Genomic DNA, 25094 nt, shown 5'->3' on the forward strand with positions numbered 1-25094 from the left:
ACGTTATTATTTCTTCCCACTAATTAACACCACGTTATTAATTTTAATTATTCTAAAACGATTTTTAAAATGAGGTACAAAATACAGGTTCCACCGAGACTTGAACTCGGATCGCTGGATTCAGAGTCCAGAGTGCTAACCATTACACCATGGAACCAGCTGAAGAGCACGTCGACTTTCACTATCTGAATGAGATAAACAACTATTTACTTAGAACTTTATTGCAATTCTTGTAAAGTTGAATATCTCTTATACAAAAATTACTTTTAAATGTATTAGAAGCAAAGACCTTCGCAATAAAGATTAAAAAAAAATTAATAAATAAATAAACAAAAGACCTTTGCGTTATCCTTTAATATTAGGATTATAAGTTATGTATTATTCACTTATTTCTCTTTAGTCTACTTTTTGAAGGCGGTAATTTTTTTGTTAAATATTTTTTTTATTGTAAACAACCTTTACAGAGTACAGAAAAACTGATTAGTATTTGTGTATAGAACTAAGCATTGAGCTTAGTTATAAAATCATATATTATATGTATTTATTACTTTGGAAATCATGTAACCGAGATTCGGTAGGATGGATAGCATTGTATATTTCCGCCACTGAGTAGCAGTAAATACTTTTGTTTTTGAGGTTGTATGACTAAAACAGTGAGAATTTCCTCAGTTATGGAGAATCATGATTTCCATTTGAAAAGAAACTTCTTGTATTTCTGCGCCACTGATAGAGAATGTCTTATTCTATAAATATACTCAACGAAATAAAAATAAATCAAACCCTTGCCACGTATTCCATATTAATATAAATGAACTAGCTATCGCTCGCGGTTTTGCCCGCGTTACAAAGTTTTTCCTGCATAAAAGTCTATGTCCTTCCAGGATCTTCATTGAAATCCGCGTTCAGAGAGACGCACGGGAGGACTTTTTTTTATAATAATGATAATAAATAATTCAATCACAGAACAATTCTCTTTCCACCAATATAACAATTATGACGTGTTTTTAGAAAACTCTTTACTTACCATCAGTAAGGCCACTTTGCCGTACCCTCAATAAAAAAGAATACAATAAAAGTATATAATAATTCTTCCGTTACCCCGCTTAACATCGAATGCAACTATTTTTGATTCATTTCGTACATTACTGTAAAATTTCATACTTTGTATATTCGTTACGTATAAGATCTTTTGTGTTAAAGAAAAATATTTTTCATATTTAATTTTTTTTCAATCAAAATAAACAATCTCTCTTTACAACAATCATTTCCAAACGTCCAGTCTATCGGTCATTATCTATTATCACGTGTGATATAAATGATAAGTATTATAACACAGATCCGTATGCATGCTTTGTACGTTCGCGTAATGCACATTGATAATGAACACGATAACCTAATCTATCCTCTGTGACCGGTACAATTCAAATTGTTATCAATAATGTTTGTAAATAAAGGAAAATTTAATTTTTACTCTTAATATGTTTACTGAGTATCAAAATTAAAGAATTAGATAATATCAACCATGTATTATACACTGTTTCACTGCTGAGTCTCCTCGACTACTAAAAGTTAGAGTAGGCTTTGGTCCACCACGATGGCTTACTGCGGATTGATAGACTTCACATACTCTCAAAATTCCCATAGAGAACTTCTCAAGTATACAGGTTTCGTCACGATGTTTCCCTTCGCCGTTAAAGCAAGCGATAATTCACAAAGAATACATACACAAAATTAGGAAAGTCAAGAGGTGTCCTTATGTTTTAAACCAGAACATGATGGCTTCAACATAATTATTAAAATAAAATAAAATAAAAATGCTTTATTCATCACGTAGGCGAACATAGTTGCACTTATGATAAGTCAAGGTACATGAGAATATTTAATTATTACTTAATTAAATTAGCTTATATAAAAAAGACAATTTATATTGAAAATAAAATAAATGAAAAATATACTTAGTAAACAAAGAAGCCAGCTCGGGCTGGCAGGGAAGAAGAAATAAAATGATGTATATATGTATTTTTGAATAAGCAATAAGGGAGAAACGCGTCGCGATCCTCACCGGTGAGGACAATAAAAGCCCTAATCTAGCTAACCTACCAGCCTTTCACTAACTACCTAAGCGATGACTACCCGAAGAAGAAAGGCAGAAAGAAACTCCGGGCTTTATTTTTTGTCATCAATTGTCCATTCTTTTATAATATTGTAATTAAATATTTTTTTTTAACAAGTCTTTTCTATACAAAGTCTGATTAATTATATAAGCTAATACACGCACATCACCGTAAAAGTGCGGAGAAAATCCACATAAAAGTATTTAGCAATAACTAAAAATTAATGAAAAAAAAAACAATAATACTAAAAGATTTATAAAAACTATGAAACAGTGTACAGCGTGCATACGCCTACATTTACAAACATAATACTTTCATATTAAAATTAATTGGTGTGTTGTACTAGTGAAGGAAGGAGTACTTTCCGGTGATTTATATGAAGAGGCTTGTGGATCACCTGATGGTAAATCGTGAATAATAATAATATTATCAGCCCTGTATTATATACTTACCCACTGCTGAGCACAGGCCTCCTCTACTACTGAGAGGGATTAGGCCTTAGTCCACCACGCTGGCCTAGTGCGGATTGGTAGACTTCACACACCTTCGAAATTCCTATAGAGAACTTCTCAGATGTGCAGGTTTCCTCACGATGTTTTCCTTCACCGTTAAAGCGAACGATAAATTCACAAAGAACACACACATGATTTTTTAGAAAAGTCAGAGGTGAATAGATATCCAATTTCTGCGAAATTAAAGACAAGTCCTTGATTTAACTTTTATTCTGAAATTATTCATACATTACATACTCATAACATTACATATGAAGTGAATGTTTTAGGATTGCGTGTATAAACGGAATTCATTTACTAAACACTGTAGATAAAGTAATCCTTAATCACTAACAGTTTGTCTAATATCTAAACATAAAAAGTCGTTTAAAGCTCTCTGTCTGTATGTGACCAATTTTCTTAAAATCTACTAAACGGATTTTTGTACGGTTTTTACTAACAGATAGTGAAATTCTTGAGGTAGGTTTAGGTTAACAATACATTGCAATTTTATGTAAATTGACTGAAATAGGGGAAAGGAAGGTAAAACGGACCCTGTTGACACAACGGTCCACCTTAATAATTTTTAAACTAGTAACCGCATCTATGACTTTGTCACATCAAAATGTTGGCCGCTAGGTTCCCGCTCTCTGTCAGTGTATTTAATTCTACCGACCGCACGAGCACTGATTTAGCAAGGTAAGTTATTTTTTTTAGATTTTGATCTAAAATTTTCATTTTTCATTTAGCCTACACTTTGGTTTGGTTTGTAATAATAGGTTCTGATGATAACTGTGTGTGAAATGATATATGATTAAACTAATAACCAAGTATGCAGACTTTATCTCAACTTATAATCTCCAAATTTTAGATTTTTGTTGTTTATAGCAAAAAGGCAAAACGGACCCAGGCAAAATGGACCGGGGTGCCGTTTTACCTTCAATAGAGTATCTAACGAGAATTTTAGTGTAATTCCAATGAAATTAGGGGAAGATAATGTTTTTAATATCATAATAATCTCTTTTGCTTCGGTTTTAGATCGTAAATAATTACAAAAGAAAATCCAATCGGAATTCTTGGAATAAGTCCAGCATGAAAAATTCAATTGAGAAAGTAATTGCTGGAGAAATATGCCTCAATAAGGCTGCTATTCTGGTCCTGATACCAAAGACAGCTTTGAAGAGAAATTTGGAGAAATATAGGTCTACTCAAAATATTGATAAAGCAACAGAGAAAAAACTGGATAGATTTGAAAAAGTACTTAGTTTCACAAAAACTTAAAAAAAAATAAAAGCAAAAAAGAAAAACAGGAAGAAGGAGAGTGAAAATACACAAAAAAAAAATCCACAAAAGGAAAGGCAAGAAAGAAATCTGATATAAAAAGCACAAAAACAACGAAAAATTATAGTTCGTCTGATGACGATGACGCTAAGTGCCTGTATTGTTCTCATTTATACTCAGAATCAAGCGGAGATTGGGTAAAATGTCCTAAATGTCATCTATGGACACATTGCGCTTGCGCAGGAGTCGCGGATGAAGATGATGAGACAGTATTTCTATGTGAAATATGTTCTGACTAATTAATTTTATGTAAGTCCGTTTTGCCTTCATGTGTGGTCCGTTTTGCCTAACCCATGAAGGTAAAACGGACATATTGAAGGTATTAGAAATCGTCTAATATCTTTGTTGCCTGTGATTTTATCAAAGCCTGATTCGTACATAATATAGAGCTAATAATGTTCATTACTTTTACTTAAAAGAAGTTTAATAAAATGAATAGTTTCTTTTCTATACCTGTTTTTTGTTAAGTGGTTCGTTTTGCCTTCCTTTCCCCTATAACGATTACTGTTGAAGAGGTCGCGTAGTTGTAAAAAATCTCACGGCTCGGATTTACGTGGGAAAAACTTTATGGCACACTGATTTATAGGCGAGAGAAGCCGCGGGCAAAGCTAGTTGTTAAAATATCAATTTTGAAACTCTGACCTACCTAACTACATAAATGCAATAAAATCGCCGAAGCTTCGCCGCATGTGTACAGCGTAGCCATTAGCATATGCACACGCCGCCGCACCTTGCTGAATAAACCGATTAGTTTAATTAAAAACGCTAACTCTTTCTACCCATCGGCATGGGACCCGTGGGTACGGGATTAAAATAAAAATCTACGTCTGGTACGGCGGGTTGTGTTAACTTGTGGTCAGTTAGTTGTTTGTGGTCGTTATATTTTTAGAATTGAGGCAGACAAATAAACAGATGGTCTGATGACATAACAAAATGTTGCAGGACCGCTATGGCTGAAAGTTGCAAGAGATAGAAAAGAATGGAAGAGGTTAGAGGAGGCCTATGTGTCTGCAGGACGCGCTGATTTAAATTTGGAACCGGACTGATGTGCACACTTATATTTTATGTAAACTCATTGTAAAATCAGTAATAAAGGCTTTTGAATTTTGAATATTTTTAGAATTAATGTTCGGCATTGCAAAACGTTGGATTTTTTTTGCTACATTTGTATATTATATTAGTTTTTGCTTGCGGCTCCGTCCGCGTTAAAAACATTTTCCGGGATAATGTTTTCATGGGATTAAAAGTATCCTACAGTACTCAGGAGTAATGTAGCCTCGTATTAGTTAAAAATATTAAAATCGCTTTAGTGTTTACTGTTAGTACCCCTTACCAGACGACACGGTCTCACAGTCTCACCAGTACCTGGCCTGTTGGAACCGGATATACATAGGCTGACCTCGGAACTCGACACACTTACGTGGGCCACAATGGCAGGCTTTAACACCTTGTGTACGGTGGTCGCTTTTCGGGCGTATATAAAATAAATTCTACCATTAGCATATTTGATTTATAGATGATGCTAGCGTCGTTCAGGTGGTGTTATGAAACACAGCAGTGTTTTAGGATAGATAACATTTAATAAGTTATAATGAAGACACTATTTTGAATGTTATTGGGTGGCAGATTGTTTTTATAGTAGAATGACATATTTACGTATTTACCATTGCTCGTAAAATACTATCATGATTGTAAATTTAATATACGACTTATAGTTAATCCGATGCAATGGACGAATGTGATTAAGTATATTTTATTTATAATTTGTGAGAGTTCTCTGCTCTGTCAAATTATTTAATATTAGACAGAATCTTGTTTAATAACTCTTTAATATATCAGAGGTCTAGTTAATTATTTTCGTCATAATGCGAGACATTGTTTATCATTTTGTAATAAAGCCGAAGCTACACCTCGAGTGGACTGTAAGCACCATGTTGAATATCAGGTTGAAACCATCAAGGTATCCCGAGTGTCGACATTGGACCGTAACACCGATGAAACAAATATAACCTTTCCACTAACACCCCAAGTTAAGTTGTTGCCACTAAATGGTGAAGTTCCCAAGTGGTGAAGTTTTAGGGAAGGTACACCTACCAAACAACAGCATAAACTGTCTAAGCAAATAATATTTTTTTAGATATGTTAAATACGCTTTATTTTTATTATTTTATTCTGGATATCTTTAACATTAAATGCGGAGTGCAATAATTGAAATTTAAAAAAATAAATCGGTTGTAAGTTAAGACGCAGAGACCCCTATTTTACAGTCTATTATTTAAAATAGCAATAAAGCATCTTATCAATGAATTCATTAAACGAATTGATATGACGTCATCTTACGGACAACGCAAAACCAGGTTGTAACTTTCCGATAATCTGATCATAAAATCGTATCGTTAAGCCTACGTGTGACGTAATAAAAGCATCAATAAAACATTGAAACGTCTAGCACAGTTGTTCACTGATAAAAATAAGGTGTAATTGCTTTGTATTTGATAATTTATAATTGGGATTTAAATACATTTATTGATTAGTTACTATGCGAATATAAAGGTTTAAAAAATATATATACGTGTAGAAACTCGTATTTACTCGGATTCAAATTTAGCCAAACTTAGCTTTATGAATGTTACTCAAAAACCTATATTTATGGACAGAAAAGTATAGTTGACTACTTTTAAAAAACATTTATCAAAAATGTATATCGTTCAAAACCTAAAGGAGAAGAATATTCAAAATCCGTGCAATAAAAAATAAGTTATAAAGATTTAAAATTTTACAAAAGGGGTAGCTATCGAATAAATATAATTGCAAACGGTGACGTTACCAAGTGTCATCAGCCAAAACGCTGCGGTGCGAGAACGAGATACCGTGATAATCTTCCTACGCCGCCACTTTTGTTCACAACATTTCAAATACGTACTGTTTTATTTTTCATCAAATTTAAATGATGATTTCAAAGAAGAATGATTTTTGTATTATTTCGGTTACATATAAAATAACATGCCAAATCAAACATAAGAAACATACACACACATTATCACGCCTTTATCTCTGAAGGGGTATGCAGAGACGCGACCAGGGCACCCACTTTTCGCCAAATGTGTTCAGTTCCATGATGCGATAGCGGGCGAGCCTATCGCCATATCGGACACAAATTCCAGACTCCGAGCTGATACTGCGCAGAAAACCCAACTAAACCAAAAATAAGAAAGTTATAAAAAATCGCAAAACTACATTTAGTTAAAACACAAATTAACTCGATCATCTGTGAGTCAAAACCCGACATCTTGTCACATAATAAGGTTTAAACTAGGATACAAGTGATATTTTTGACAGCTATTTAGGCAATTCTGAACCACCTCAACGCTAAATCAAGTTTATAAGTAATAATAATATTCTAACCGTGGTTTAAACAACTAACGATGACCAGACAACTCAACTCAACCCTTCCGTCGCGAGCGATGTTTATCGGCTCACGCGTCAGACACATTACCTGTGAATTATTATTTCTGATTAATAAATTGTACGGCCCGCGGGACCGGCGCACTGAACGCTGTCACGCTTCTATCAATTATGAAATTTGATGCTTTTTCATTAGAGCCAACGGTTCCCATGTGGCGTGGGCGGGTTAGTTGGGCGTATCGGCTGTGTTAAATATTTGATATTTTATTTAGGTCGCCTTCGACAATCACGCTAATGACGTAATAAGGACGGCTGATCGATGTTGTGTAATGTTTATTTGTAGCGTGCTGTTGCGGGTTAATCAATGACTGAGGGGGAAAGGTCTCTTTTTTCTAGCTATTTATAATGAAGTTAACGGAAATATAATATTCAAAAATATAATATCGAACTAGAGATATGTAGTCTGCTCTTCAACGGTCGCCAAAATCATGCCGGCCTGTTTTACTAGGTGTACACTGACCGACTCACAAAATATATTGCTTTGAACGATTAATTAATTTGATGAGTTTTTCAAATTTAAATGAATAACATGTATAGCCGCTATAAAATCGAGGTCAAAACATAATATCGAGGACTCTACCAGCAATCCATTAATCAATAGCCTTAGTGGCCCACGTAAGTGTGTCGTGTTCCGATATCACCCTATATATCCGGTTCCAACATGCCGGCATAACTGTGTCGACTGCTGAGGGGTAATCACCTCTCGTCAGTCGATATTTTATTGGATTCCACTTAACTTACCATCGGGTGTAGAAGGGCCACTTTGCCGTGCACATATGTAAATATACCATCCTTATTTAATTAGTAGAAAAGTTCTACCAAACCACAAAACTCACAAACGTTTCTTAGTACGGCATAGTACGATAATAAATCTGTTTCTTAGAGATTTCGCCATAAGAGCCTTTACAGTATATAGGCAAAGGGAAGCTGTGATTGGCTAATATTAAGATTCATGTATACTTCAGTTGGCTGCCAGATGAACAGAGCCACAGAAAACTATGGAATTGTCGACACTATGTGTTTAGGTGCACAGTGTGTCCTTATAGTATTGTCCGTGAATATGAGTGTAAGCATATAAATAAAATATGCGTACGCGCTAATGACGTAACATAAATGCCGCATGACACGTTGTTTTGTTGTTATATCCGCCGGGATAGCGACTACTGTACACAAGGTATTGAAACTCGCTATAGTGCCCCACGTAAGTGTGTCGCATTCCGGGATCAGCCTGTGTATATTCGGTTCCAACTGGCCGGCATAATTGTCTGCAGATGGGTAATCATCTCTCGTCAGTCGACATTCTATTAGACCCCACCCCACTTACTATCTCCAGATGGTAAGTGAAGTGTGAGTTCCCGCTGTTACTGCAGCGGGATCACTTGCCGTACAAGCATAATAAAATGTCGAAGAATGGTATCCGCTTTATTATGCAGTAGAACAACAGAAGAGAACAGTAAATTACTAAATTTTTTGGCACTCTACTGTCTTAGTCAGTTTAGGTCTTTTATAAACTGACTCTAATGTCCAATAACCTAACATTGTTTTCTCAATATTGCACAAACGAGCAGTAATATATTAAACAGAATCTTGCATCGGAGACACCATCACTTTAAAAATACTACTAAAAACCAGGTTCCACCGAGATTTGAACTCGGATCGCTGGATTCAAAGTCCAGAGTGCTAACCATTACACCATGGAACCGGATGAGATAATGATGAAATTATACGATTAAGTCAATAAACATTGCCAACTGTACTGTATCGTGTTCTCATAATATTTTTCCGACATAACATAATATATATTTTTTTGTATTGAACCCCACTGTCAGCACTGGGGGAAACCTGCGAATAGAATTATGGAATCCCCAGCTTAGCGACTGCAAAGAGCTGGAGGAAAGTTAGGAGGGGTTATCTGGAGAAGGAAGTGTGAGGGAAGGAGAAGGAACCCTCTTAGGATGGGAGGTAGGGAGAAGACAAACAAATGAAGTAAAAAGGAACGAAATGTAAATCTAATAGGCTCGTACCATCGGGCAACTGAGCTGGACATCCCATCTGCTACTGCTTCCCTTGTCCCACTAAAATGTAGGTTCTGTTCAATACTTTTCAATCGTACTGCAGTTCAGATTGCCTTTACTACCTACCGCTTTTAGGACAAGCCCCTCCGGAGAGACGTCTCATCACAAAAATGTAACTACTGGACATAATAAGACTTAACATCTCATGTCTCAGGATGGCGAGCGCAGTTGAATACCAAACTATACTTTGTAATTCAAGGTGTTGGATGGTATTTCTGTTTTTTTGGGCGGTCGTGTCGCTTACCATCAGGCGAACGACAAACACGTCTCGTCACTCAAAAGAATAAAAAAAATCGTTGTTAAATTCAACTACAAAGAGATGAAGCATTCATACTTATTCCAGTCGTTAATGCTGTTTTGCTCATCTTTACGAGGAATGACTTGACGACTCTCAAGTTAGTCATTCAGTTTGAGCATTATCTCATCCGGTTCCATGGTGTAATGGTTAGCACTCTGGACTTTGAATCCAGCGATCCGAGTTCAAATCTCGGTGGAACCTGTTCTTTTGTCACTTGAAATAGTTGATTTAAATCACGTTCCTTATACAATGAATGATTTGATCTAGAAAGCGTACGTCTAATCAAACGCGTTGTGCCTTACCGATTACTACGTCGCAAAGCTGGTCTGTATTTACAGTTGCTATATAAGGCTCAAAAATTATGATCACCACAATTTGTATTATATTTATTTTATTTTTACAAACAATTTCCCCATTTAACAACAAACTTACGTAGTATCATTAAACAAAACTATTTTTTGGATTTTATCACGGCTTTTTATAGTACTATTTTTTTACGAAGGCTAATAGTACGGGTTTTAATAACTTGTGTACGTCACTATCCGAGCGAATATAAAATATATCCAACCACTAACAAACTTTCAGATAAGATCAAATACTAAGAGAAGCGATTTACACCAAGCGATGCATCATAATTTAAAATTCTGCATCAAGATGTCCATGTATCACTCCTCATAAGCCGAATTATAAAAACACATCGTCATTTAAAATACCTAAACCAGTATAACAAGACCCGTGCTATTGTCTTCTGACGTAAGCACACATGTGTCAATATTTACATTTACGTGTTAAACTGTAGACAAACAGCTCGTGTCCCGTCATATGTTCAAACAGATATATGTTAATGGAATGTAATGAAAATAACGTGGATCTGTATTTATAATGAAAGGCACATCTTTGCCGGTAATTCGTGCTGAAGTTGAACCTTTTAGGCAATATCATAGGATGCATAAATCCAGTGAACCAACACAACAGTCCAGTCGACTCTCTTGCGAACGGTAGTTCTAATAACTTTATTATACTATAACTTTCTCCGCGGATACAAAACACTTCGAGTGGTGGTATTATTGTTTATGGACAGTCCTGACGCTTATTAGGAGAGTAACTTGCTTGTCTCTCTCTTCATGCAACATTTTAGATAGTATTTTCCACACTGCTGGAGATAGAGACATGGAGAGAGCTCGTTCGTGAGAAACTGATATACAGAAGAAAGGTCACGAACCTCGATATTGAGGAATACGACGCAAAGAGAGGTAGTATCATGGAATGCATAAGGCTAGTGGAGCAACATAGCAGTTCAGTCGTCATTTTGTGAGCGATAGTTATATATAACTTTCTCCGAATATAAAAATAGTTCGATGGTATTATTGTCCAAGGGCATTCCGGTCGCTTGTAAGGAGAGTATCTTGCTTGCCCGTTCATTAATTTATGCTCGAAAAACTTGAGTAACCCTGAAATGAGTTGTTGCAATGAGCCTATTGGAAGTGGAAGGAGCCTCTTTAGGCATCCAGAAAGTTTACTAACCCTACAAAAGACAGCCATTCATACTTCAGATATAACTGTATAGACCAACTCTTTTCCGTTAATATGTTTTTTATGATGCTAAACTTAGAACGTATTTTTGTTTACACCTATAAAAAAAAAAATACGTTGACACCATTATTATAAATACCTACCTATATTCTACAAAAGTGTTAAATTAATATTATATTTAATTGTCACTACTTTCAGAAAAAAAATAAGTTGTCGCTAAAATTAATTTCGATTAAAATATTAAATGTTATATTCTCTCACTTAAATAAAAGAGTGACAATGGATAAGTGAGCAAATATATTTGGCATTCAAAAATATTATTTCCATCACTTTCAAAAACAATGAATTAAGTATATGAAAACTTCATTTATTTCATGTAACATATTAATTTGCTTAGTTTAACTAAACAAAAACACGTAAACATAATTTTACGACTTTGAACTGTATTACCACTACGATAAGACATCTAAAAACGGTAACCGTAATAATATTATTTTGATTTTAAAAACATTTTGATATTATAACCTCATTATATACACGCATGCATGCATGTTTACGTAAATTTAGATAGCAGAGGCAAAAGTCGGCAGCTCTATCAGCTGGTTCCATGGTGTAATGGTTAGCACTCTGGACTCTGAATCCAGCGATCCGAGTTCAAATCTCGGTGGAACCTGACTTTTTGGTATTTATGGTATACAAGTTTATAATTATATTATCTTTTTTCTGTTCTACGTGTTTTTATTTCTGATATAATATATTTAAAAAAATATTTAAAAAATAGTCTACCTTTAAACGTGTTCGACAATATCTATTTTTAAAAATACTTGGAAGAGTTTTTTTCTATGATGTGATCTCTATAAATAAATGTTAGAGAAATGCGCAAACAACTTCGTAATAAATATGTACTTCTAAAGCCGACCTGCTTTGATAAACCTATCATAAAAGACATTATTCTATCGAGTGTGACGTATTTAGGCTACACTAACCTTATCATACGTCGCGGGTCAATTTACGTGCTAGAATAAAAAAAAAGTCACAAAATACGTAAGTAGATACAGTATTACTAAAAACATACCTGATAAAAAAAATTCAAACGATATACAGGCTGTTCTATTTTTAAAATGTTTTTATAAGCTTCATAAAACAATTAAATATAGATACTACATACATTTTATAGGTTTGTAGGTATAGAGACGCCATCTTCGCAACAATCATTTATTAATAGACAAATCATATTTCGACGAATGTCCGCAGGTTCAAATCCCAAGGGCACACACCTCTGACTTTTCTAAAAAATCATGTGTGTATTCTTTGTAAATTTATCGTTCGCTTTAACGGTGAAGGAAAACATCGTGAGGAAACCTGCACATCTGAGAAGTTTTCTATAGGAATTTCGAAAGTGTGTGAAGTCTACCAATCCGCACTAGGCCAGCGTGGTGGATTAAGGCCTAATCCCTCTCAGTGGTAGAGGAGGCCTGTGCTCAGCAGTGGGCAAGTATATAATACAGGGCTGATATTATTAAATCATATTTCGCTTTTGGCAAAACAGTTTATTGTAGACTTACTTTAAGTTTAGAGGCTTTATCTGTGTAGCTCTCTCATACTTTTCTGCCTTTTTTACTTTAAACCTAAGTACAAATTCTCAGGTTATTATTTTTATTTTTGAAATTATATTCTTAAGAGGGTATCCATAATATATTATTGTTTTTAAAAAGACTCCATATGTGTAAGTAGAATTCCCAAGTCCAAAATTAATGACTGATGACGTCAATCAAGCAGTTAATATTGCGTGGAATAACACATGGTGTTTAATAACTGAACGATAAAAAATGTAAACAATTTTTGGTTGTGTCATCGGATTTATGCAGAGATGATACAAGAATAATATCATAGAACATCATTAAAAAAATACATTTCATGCGTGCATTTTTGCATACTATTTGAAAAAAGAAACACTTTAATAAAGATTTAAAGTGTATTTTTGTTATTAGATTAAAATGCTGATCTTTGTTTTTTTGTAATTTATTTAATTGAATCGAAATTTAAAAATAAAGCAAGGGCTTCTATAAATAGGGCGCTGAGTGCAGTAAAGTTTATTACAGCGCCATCTCGTAACAATACCTTGAACTTAATCCTTAGCATGAACCAAAATGAGGTGCAAAATAGAATAAGACCAGAAAAGATTTACTAACTAGTATAAAGAACAGAATAGGTTTATTTCTATGTAAACTGAAAACTGAATCAAACCAAGCTTCGACATAACGCCATCCAATCAATAGCAAAGCTACTGAGAACTATGAGTGCGTAATTATATATTCGTATAGCTTTTGCTCGCGGCTTGGCCTGTGTGTAACAGTTTTGCGGGATATGAATCCCGCTATATATTTTCCCTGTAGAGAATAGCGCATGTCCGTCCCAGGGTCTTAATCTATCTCCATACCAAATTTCATCTAAATCCGCTGGGTAGTGTTGAGATTATCTTGTTCAAACCGCCAGATGCGGCGTGGGTCTTTGTTTACAATATAATAATATATTTTTTATAACTTATTAAGGGTAACAATTCCGTAATACATATTTGTTACGACACTTTAACCGTTTACTCAGCGTACGCAATGGAAGCTCTTAAAAGGAATACATTTTCTGAGTTCTTGCAACATTTTTAATTGATGCTCTGCTCCTATTGGTTATAGCGTGATGTTATATAGCCTACAGCCTTCCTCGATAAATGGGCTATACAACCCTAAAAGAATTTTTCAATTCGAACAAGAAGTTCCTGAGATAAGCGCTTTCAAATAAACAAACTTTTCAGCTTTATAATAATGTAGATTATATCAATAAATTTAAACACATGTAGATCACGGATGCATTATGAAAAAGTACAAATATTTCCAATATGTGGATTAATAAAAAAAACAATATGCTATGTTCATCAACACTATCCTAAAGTAACGAAAATGTATAGATATTGAAATAATTTGAAAAATATAGTATGAGTAAATGTCTAGAAGGAATCATTAGTCTACTTCAATCTATATGGTACATGCATGATACGCAGGTATTATTAATGCATATAATAACAGGTCACTGTCGTGTAACATATAATTATTTAACAATTGAAATGTATTAACTATTCGTAAGTAATTAGATTTTTTACCCCTTCGGTAAAGGGGAAATCCAAATCCGTCATACTTAAAAATGAAACCATGGTATGATGGCCTACACCTATACTCGTGTTTTAATACTCAGGGTCTAGCTACTCTATACATAGCTTGGCTAAAGTATAGAAATAATAAAATCTTTCTTATTACAATTATAAATGCAAAAATTTGAGAAATTGTTGGATATTTGTTAGAAATACACGCAGAAATAGCTGAACGGAATTGAATTTAATATAACACACGGGTAGATCATTTCCTAAATTAATACATGGTTACTTTTTATCTCGGTAATTCTCTCTCGAGTGAATACGTATTTTTTTAAATAGATGGCGCTAGCGTCGTACTATATTTTTTGGTATTTGTATAATGGAAAAGGATTTTCTAACGAGCAAAGCCGCGAGCAGTACCTAGTACATAATAAATTACAGTTTCTTTTTATATAAATGCTGTTTCACAGATGTAATTAGTGAGTAGTCTAGTCCTTTGGTATTTTAATTGAGTATATTTAGCCCATTAAGTTAGTGTGCCATTAAATAAATACACTGCCTGATAGTTTTAGGTCTTGTATGGAATTCCTAGGTATTCTATAAGATATTAAATTATACAAATAATCGATAACATAATATAGGCTAGATATTGCTTCTACTGTTTATTTGCAGTCATAATGCTTACCATTAGAGGTGCTAATGGCTCGTACGAAAGTAACAAAAAATAATTTGATACTGAAATAATATTAGCGTTCATAAACATGTAAACATGATCTTATCACTGGACTGATAATGTTAACTGGTTTAAGAGGCCATGTTTGGGTAGACGCTTTGTATGATCTTGTGTTTAGTATAGTAATCACTATAGAAATATCATACAAAGTCCTTATATTATTACACTAAATCCTTGAGTACACACAAATAACTCATATCATAAATTACGAACCCGTTTTTTAATTACGTGTACCAAAACATTTTATTGGGTCGAAATTTACGAATTTATAATTACGTATAAAAAACATTATATTCATTCGAAGTTGTAATCACCCTGTATTTTACCAAACAATACAAATTATATTCTCTGTAACAGAAGGTATACCTGAAGACTTGATTCCTAGACAACGTTCGGATATTTTGTCTCGAAACTTCCTGAAGATACTCTATCATCACATATTTCGTAATCGTTTAACAGTGTATCGCGTATCAGTTGTTAAAATAATTAAACAATGTCATTCCGGCAGGCGCTATCTGATAACGACCATACAAATAGTTAGGGTATCAAGATCAAGGCTTACAGTCGAACACAACGTTACATAGGGCCATATTTTTATTATGTATGAATATGTTATTTAAAATAATATCAGCCCTGTGTTATATACTGTCCCACGGTTGGGCGCGGGCCTCCTCTACTACTGAAAGGGAATAGGCCTTAGTCCACCACGCTGGCCTAGTGCGGGTTGGTAGACTTCACACACCCTCGAAAATTCCTAATAGAGAATTTCTCAGGTATGCAGGTTTCCTCACGATGTTTTCCTTCACCGCTAAAGCAAGCGATAATTCACAAAGAATATACTCATAATTTTTAGAAAAGTCAGAGGCGTGTGCCCTCGGGAATTGAACCTGCTAACATTCGTCTCGGGAATCCATTCCATAACCAACTAGACTATCGCCGCTATGAATATGTTAGAGCAGAATAAAAGCAGCGATAGCCTAGTTGGGTGTGGAACCGACTGCCGAGACGAAAGTCCGCAGGTTCAAATCCAAAGGGCACAAGCCTCTGACTTTTTTAAAATAATGTGTGTATTTTTTGTGAATTATCGCTTGCTTTAACGGTGAAGGAAAACATCGTGAAGAAATCTGCACAGATGAGAAGTTCTCTATAGGAGTTTTCAGGGTGTGTGAAGTCTACCAACCCCTACTAGGCCAGCGTGGTGGACTAAAGCCTAGTCGCTCTGAGCAGTAGAAGAAGCCCGAGCCCAGCATGATTGATATTCTTATATTATTTAGTGCAGATGGGTGTATAAATTTGGAGGTGTCTGTTTCTTTATTTATTCTGCTACTGAAGATTTTAGACAATTTGTAATTTTTTATCATAGTAATTTACTTTTTTTTTATTAGGGATCATATTAGGCAAAATGACTTTTGTATTTATTGGTCTTATACTATACATATTTGACGAGTAACATTTATTCAAAAGTAGTGAAACAAATGCAATATGTTATCATTTTAAACGAGTCATTAACATATCTTTTCCATTATTTACACGAAAAAACATACACAGATTAAAGAGGTCAAAAGTTTATCTCTAACCAAGCCTATCCTTTTGTATACGATAAAGTCCATTAACTTTGGAAGAATTTTGTTTTCTATTATTAAAGAGATAGTGTTTTTAATTCAATAAATGTATTCAACCATCAAATAAACAACACAATGCCCAGTATTTAAATAATAAAACCACGTTTAAAACTAAAGGAGGATTTTCAACCTCTTGAATATCATAGCCTTTCAAACTGGAAAACAATGTTACTTGGAGACAAAGAAAGACAATAGATCATACATACCTTCCCAATCACACTCTCGCCTTCGAGAAACTTATTACCTAACTACCTTTCGCAGGTGCGCCGGCGCAAGCAATTTTTACGACATAAAAGACCGGCTATATATTCAGATAAAAAGCCTTTATCCCTCTTAGACTGTAAAACTATTTGCATATAAAATTTTATTGAAATCCGTTTAGAAGTTTTTAAACAGATAGACAGGACTTTGTTGCATAATTCGTGATATTAAAAAGACAATCTATAGAAATTATTAGTTGTACACTATCAAATTATATCGAAATCTTTTTAGAAGTTTTTGAGTTTATTGTGTTCAGACAGACGCGACGGGCGACTTTGTTTTATAATACATGGAATTACAGAGATAATCAATAAACATTATTAAACGTCCGACGAGCTCTTTTTCTGATTCGAACCCTTTGAAGATTTCCATAAAAGGGAAACAGTTGTGTGGACGATTGTACCAAAAACAATGTCATTTTTAATACACGACGTGTATCACACAAGCGCGGACGAGTGGATGACCATTTACCTAATAACCGCCATAACAATTATCGGTGTGGGGCGACCAGACAAGGAGTTTTAATGGGAATTATTTGCCTAAAAACTTTAATATAAAAAAAAATCTTTCTATTACATAAAAATCTGTTTTGATTTTAACATAGGATTATACTGGGCCCTTATTCTGTACGATAGTGTAAGCGCGTAACGCGGCCGTGTCATGTTATCTTCAAGAAATGTGCGTGGAAATTCTGTAAGCCAAATTTCTATAGTCCTAAACATGATGCGTTGTGTTACGTGCTTGTTACACGCCGTTTAAATAACGTGCGGGATAGAGAATAAGGCCCCTGACATGCTAAGAAGGGAAGAAAGGGCTTTTTACATTCAACAATCAACCGCGGATTTATATGAGTTTTTTTATTGCTTTGAATGACGAGATGAACTTGCCGTTCGACAGATGGTAAGCATTACGACTCATAAACAGTAGAAACAGCATCCAACACGTTGAATTACAGTATTTCACTGCGCTCGTTCTGAGACATGAGATGTTAAGTCTTATATGTCCAGTAGCTACACTGGCTACAATTGACGCAAAACGCGACGATACTCTAAATAATTTCTGTGGAAAATTTTACCAATATTTCCAAGAAGTATTTGCTGATAATACATTTCACAATTTAAATAACAGATGTATGTACATGACGATTAATGGAATAATTTGTTCTATGCTAATTATTAAAATACAAAAGACTTGGCTCGTGTCTTTGAAGAAATCTTTTATCCTTTCTTTGTTAATAATATCAGCCCTGTATTATATACTGTCCCACTGTTAGGCACGGGCCTCCTCTATTACTGAGAGGGATTAGGCCTTAGTCCACCACGCTGGCCTAGTGCGGGTTAGTAGACTTCACACACCTTCGAATCTCCTATAGAGAACTTCTCTGGTGTACAGGTTTCCTCACGATGTTTACCTTCACCGTTAAAGCGAGCAACAATTTACAAAGAATACACACATAACTTTATAGAAAAGTCAGAGGTGTGTGCCCTTGGGATTTGAACCTGCGGGCATTCGTCTCGGCAGTCTGTTCCACAACCAACTAGGCTATCGCCGCTTAATCGCCGCCTTTTTTTGTTGCTAGGCAATAAATGATGCGGAACTAGCTCGATGTTTGTGTACTTAATATTAATAATTATCGCCACGGAACATTGAGGTAGATTGACATCATTCGTACAGGCTTTACATGTGTGCGTAACTTGAAACGCCTTGTGGCCCCTAGCAAGACGACGCGACGCATGAACGGTACTTTTGGAAGCTATCTATTCGAATTTTGTTATACATATAGAAAAAAAATAACATAATTTCTACAATATGTTAACATAACTTGGATTGTTTATAATTTTCTATAATGTTGATATTGAGTCCTTATTACATACTGAAAATGCCATTTTTTTAAGAAATTATTCGTAACTGCTTATTCCCGCCAGAAACTCGCGCGCCGTAAATGTGCGGAAAACATTTTCAAGACCTACCTGAATCCCTCTCAGTAGTCAAAGGAGGCCCGTGCCCAGCAGTGGGACAGTATATAATACAGGGCTGATATTATTATGTATAATATTCCCTAATATGTTTTTATGTTCCATGGTTGTCCCTAAATTTATAACACTGCAGTTGCTGTCAAGGTAACGGCGCATACGCACTTAATGTCCGACAATATATCAATGTGATAATAAATTAAAGATTATATTATCTAAATCTGAATGGAGATAGGAACAGGTTGTTCACAAGATGGCGAGCGTTACGTCTGAATGTAATAATGGTATAAGAATAAAAATTTCAAACTAGTTCCAAACAATGCAATAACATTCACCAAGATGGATTAGAATTACTAAGCAGCCAGTCATTACTATAGTTATTATACAAACATAACAATATAACCTCATTGCACCTGATGGCAAGTGTGGTTCAAATAAAATATCGCTCTTTCTTGCCAGTCAGCATTATTATGCCGGCCTGTTTGAAGCCAGATATACACAGCCTGATCCCGGAAAGCGACACTTACCTGGACCATTAGGAGTTTTTTTCAAGAGGAATGTAACGAAATATATAAAATAGTATGTTTCATCTATTTTTTTATTTGTTTAACTTACTAGATTCGTTCTATCGAATAATATATATATATTGAAGATATTAAAACAAACAAAAAATTCGGATGAGACAGACAAATTCGTAATATTTCCTAAACCTATTTCGTCACGTACATTTATTTTGAGAAATAGTCTTACAATTTATCTTTACATTACAGAATTTTAAAAGCATCTATCTAGACCATTTAGTAATAGAAAAAAGCGCAAAAGTAATTACATCTTGTTACGTACTATTTGTTTTTCATCTCTCCTGTAAAGTCGATATTTGTCGTTTACATTTCAAATACTCTTAGTCGATAAATTTCCTAAGCACTATAAAAAACCCAAGACGAAACTTATCTATCGCTTCCAATAATTCAACGATAAACCAGTGCGTAAGTAATTTTATTATAGAAAGTTATAAACTGTAAGAAATAGGTTATCACAGGTCATGTATTGGAATTCAAAGCAACGTAATAAAAAATACGAAATCTTGTGAATGACATCTATGTACTCATAAAATATTAATATAGGTAATATTATTTCTGTGAACAGTATACCTATTGCCGCCAATAAGGTACCTAACTGTAATAAGAGTCTACACAATTGCAAACAGAATATGCCGAATATACCTATAGTTTAGAGTTATCATACAATTTTTCTCCTTTACATTTTACCTAATTACTATCGTTAAAATAACAAATGCGAATAAATAATTATAAATAACGTAGAATAGATATTTAAATAACCAATCAATTTGAATCAATTAATTAATCGTCGAATACCTATTCTTTTATATAATATCTAAACCACACGTTGTTATTTTTTTTAATTTGTTTTTCTTTGTATTAACTTCTAATTTCCCCAATTAACCCAATTAAAAAGGCGATAAAATCTATCGATATAAAAAACGCGTAGTGTAGGTAACCTAAATAAATATTAGAAGATACGTATATCTAGATATTTATTATTTATGACTTGTACACAAATGAGTTTCTTTATTGTAATGAAATAGTTATTAAATTAGACACTACTAGATACTTATCTATCTCCAGGGGAATAGTGCTGTAGACCAAAATACAGGTTCTTCCTAGTTCGGCTACAGATACTCCCATATTTTATCAAAAATGTATTATGTTTATAGGCAGGTGAGGTTAAAATTTTTCAGAAGTTTTTCGTTTAACAGTATTTAAAAAAATATACGTTTTGCTAACTTAACTTGAAAGAGATAAAATCGGCATCACTGCCTCAAAAATATTGTCAAAATTAATTAACTATTGATGAATGCTTTAAATCAATCTCGTTTTATAAATGACATATGCGCTGCCACTCTTATATAGTCCATTTAGATCAGGCCTTCTCTATACCATAATTTATCTTGAATGACATAATATCTGAATCTATACCCAAAAAATATAGTTCGCTATTTGTTAATCAATTTTTAAACTCAAAAGCCAAATAGTAGGACAGCCTGGTTGTGAGTAGAACGAACGAAACGAATGTCCGCAGTATTAAAACCTCAGGTATTATTATTAAAGCTTAATTATAATCATCGAACCCTCGCTGTCATAGAGCGAAGGAATTATCGACGTCAATTAACATGATTTAAATAAATATGCAGCATTGTTAATATAATTAATTCATGATGCGTACTTCATATAGTTCCGAGTAGTAATGATTCAACTGTTATTTTTCCTTCGTTTTCGATCATCCTTGTTTAGATATGTTTTTGGATATTGTCGAAGTATTAAGCCTAGAAGCCATAGGGTCAACTATCATAGAACGAAAAGAAACATGGCGGACAGAGATTCTATATTTAAACATTGTAGTTCATCTTTTTTCTTTTCAGGAATCGGCAGAGTTACCATCTTAGCGAAGGAGGCCAGGTTTTGGTTAGCACGCCGGTCTAGGCTGTGTTAGGGTCAGGGACCTGGTCCAATAATCGCTCGGTTGATGCTATACTCCCAAGTGTCGATATTGGGCCGTAAGACCGGTGAAATCAACGTTCCACTCATCCCAAAGCAATAATGCGTTTCTTTCCTTGAATAAAAGAAAGGGTTGTTGTGAATGTTTTTATAATTGTTATAGCGATCCCAAGCAAAATTTTGTTTGGATGGTTCACAAATGACTTTAGTCTCAGTATAGTAAAATGCAATTCCTTGTAGCTTCTGACACTGTAAACATAAGATTTATAACTTAGGTTAAGACAAAACTGTCGGCCACAAGTCTACGTGACTTGTTTTTAGACCTTGATTGGGTCAAAACAAGACTGGTGCCGAGTCCGCGTGACTTTTAAACGTATTTTTATACTGAATCCTTAACAGTGTTTCCAATTTCACCTATTGTTCTACTTAATATACCATTAGGTCATCGAAATACAAACTCGGAATTAGTCCAAGGTGTCAACGTTACGTCTGAGGGGATTTACTCGTTTCCGACGAAAGAGCTGAAGGTGAAAGGTAGGCATCTGACACAATATTTGAAACTGCTACGCCAAAAACAACCATATTGATGGGAAGTAAGGAAGGTATTGCTGTTGATGCTTGCAAGCAATTAATTGACTTTCTAGCATGATTGTGTATGAAAATGGTGTATGGATTTTTACGTCAATACATAATGGTTAATATTGGTGGTATTAAAATAGCATTATTAAATGTTTAAAAGTTTAAAGTATTATTACGTGCGCCTGAAAATCCTATGAGTATTACCATCCAATTTAATCTGACCTCGATTTTGCACAAAAAAGTATAGTCTGGAGATGTCAAATGTATCTCAGATTATTACCCACCTATTTTAAAAAACTATATTTAATCATAAACGAACAATATAAGATTTATTATATATTATTTAAATAATTATATTTTCTTTTAAATTTTGTTCAAATAAGCTAGAGCTGTGCCAAGAGCTAAAGATGCATGTAGCAACTTAGTACTTTAATAACTGGGTTTTGTAATTTATTTCCAATCAGTGGCAAAGAGTCCATATAACACGATTCCTACTGGTTTCTTTTTATGTAGAATTACTATTAATGATGACAAAACATAATTCCTTTTCCTACATTTTTATTCCATAACATCCCTGTTTAATCTTGTTTAAAATCTACGATAGTATAGTAACTGTATAGATATCTTTAATCTATTCTTAAAATATCACTAACTTATCAACATCATGCAGATTTCTTTGACAAAACTATCTCTCACGTATCTCAAGTAAGTTCTAGGGAAAGCCGTAATAAATAACTGTCAGTTTGAATAGCTTGATATCGATTTCTTAAATAATGCAATGAATCATCGTACGTAGTTTGTACTTACATTTTATCTTAAATACGAGGAAGATAAACTAGACAGGAAATTGCGGATCATTGCTGATTAGAAAAGAGAAGTCTTCATACATAAAAATGATAATTTGTATAAAAAGATAGATTGAGGAACTCTGTTTTATAATAATCTGTTCCCACTTCTCAATATATATAAATAGTTAGAAAAATAGTCAACATAATATTTTAATGACAGTTTTTTCTAAATTCAATAAATATCTGTGATATATTACCTAATTATATAGATAATGAAAACAAATAAAAATATTTTTTGTAACTACCTACTCTAACTGAAAGTATTATTTTCATACCGTACCGATAAAACATGTTGCACATAATATATTATTTACGGTCACAATTTGGGCTTAAAGACATTTTTATACCCAAAAAGATAAGTCACTTACATGAGAATACTTGTTAATTGCTTAGGAGTAGATAATGCTGATAATAGATGCTTAGTAATATTGATCGGTATTTGCTCAAAGATATTATTCCAACACAACCATGTTTGAGTGAAATGATTTTGATTTTGTCTGAAAAAATTTTTTTTAAAGCTACCAAATGTAAAGTTACTAAAAGTTCGTAAACCCCGAAAACATACTCACCCTACTATGGAAGTTAAAATTAACTGTAATTACAGTGAATGTGTTAACTAGATAGCAGTAACTGCCCTTCGTCACGTAATGTCTTAATCCTATAAAAGTTTTATCATTTGGTGATTTGGATAAGTGCTTGTTTGTATGGTTTACAATTTACCAAATTTGACTAGTATTATAAGAATGATTGGATGTTCGTTAGCTAATAGTCACTGAATTAATTTGGGTGAAACTTTGCACATGTTGGTATATAAGGCGAAATGTTAAATGATTAGGAAATTAATGGATAACATTTATTTATAAATCACTATGACATATGTCCGCTCGGTGTAGAGGCGAACCAGAGAGAGAGAGAGTGTTGCCAGTAAACAAGAAGCAAGATGACAATCCAACAGTATTTTACACATTATAACTGGCAACAATAATTTGTCATCATAAATCTAACAATAAATAGACCTAATCGTAAAATGACGATGTGCAAAGTTCAGTTCCCATTAAACGATTCAAATGATTGTTAGTTTGTTTTGTTTTATAATCGCGCTAATTTCTATCAATATCTTCTGAATCTTTAGCTCTGATTCTGAATTATTTTCCACAAGAAACTACATTATACCCGAAGGTTACATGGCAGTTTTCACCCCAAAAACCGACATACGTCGGGGAATCGCGAGCAAAATTACTTAAAAATTTTAAACAAAATTTCCCTAACCCGTACCTAGCCAGCAAAGTGGATTTAGATCTAACTCCTTTCAATAGCAAAGGATGTCCGTGTCCAGCAGCAGAATAGAGCAAGTAATAGGTATTACTGTTAATATGGTAAAATACAAATGCAATGTACCCGATATGGGGCCTCGCCTACCACATTGCAGGACGGAATAATAATAATAATAATAATATCAGCCCTGTATTATATACTTGCCCACTGCTGAGCACGGGCCTCCTCTACTGCTGAGAGGGATTAGGTCTTAGTCCACCACGCTGGCCTAGTGCGGATTGGTAGACTTCACACACCTTCGAAATTTCTATAGAGAACTTCTCAGATGTGCAGGTTTCCTCACGATGTTTTCCTTCACCGTTAAAGCGAACGATAAATTCACAAAGAATACACACATGATTATAGAAAAGTCAGAGGTGTGTGCCCTTGGGATTTGAACCTGCGGACATTCGTCTTAGCAGCAGGACGGAATATTCATAACCAAAGGTAGATAGTAGTTACGGCCATTTTAGCCCTTCGATAAAACACTTGTCTAAATGCAACACGAGAGTGTCAAACTCCAGTATCGGATGTTAAATAATAAAATCATATTCATGACGTGACTAAATTTTCTTATCGCTGCCTAAGAACAATTTCATTCATTCTCAGTATATTAATCATGATAAATTATCGTTTACAATGAGGAAAGTTATGTGAAGAACAGTGTGTCATTTATACGCTTTGCTCCAAATATGAGTTGAAATTGACAGGCAATAATGCATTAGTACTTAGTGAACGTATGACAATGCGTAATTTTATCGCAGTATTACAATGTTCAGTGTTATA

At 34.1% G+C, this 25094-nt stretch overlaps 4 non-coding genes across 4 annotated transcripts; 2 read left to right on the forward strand and 2 right to left on the reverse strand.

The window, feature by feature from the left end:
- Positions 1-85: 85 nt before the first annotated feature.
- On the reverse strand, positions 86-157 carry Trnaq-cug. Its single transcript has one exon. It is a non-coding gene; the product is annotated as a tRNA-Gln (tRNA).
- Positions 158-9041: 8884 nt separating this feature from the next.
- Positions 9042-9113, reverse strand: Trnaq-uug. Its single transcript has one exon. It is a non-coding gene; the product is annotated as a tRNA-Gln (tRNA).
- Positions 9114-9913: 800 nt separating this feature from the next.
- Positions 9914-9985, forward strand: Trnaq-uug. Its single transcript has one exon. It is a non-coding gene; the product is annotated as a tRNA-Gln (tRNA).
- A 1933-nt stretch (positions 9986-11918) lies between these two features.
- On the forward strand, positions 11919-11990 carry Trnaq-cug. Its single transcript has one exon. It is a non-coding gene; the product is annotated as a tRNA-Gln (tRNA).
- The last annotated feature ends 13104 nt before the right edge of the window (positions 11991-25094 follow it).

The sequence above is a fragment of the Manduca sexta genome, chromosome 23, assembly GCF_014839805.1.
Source record: "Manduca sexta isolate Smith_Timp_Sample1 chromosome 23, JHU_Msex_v1.0, whole genome shotgun sequence".
Lineage (NCBI taxonomy): Eukaryota > Metazoa > Arthropoda > Insecta > Lepidoptera > Sphingidae > Manduca > Manduca sexta.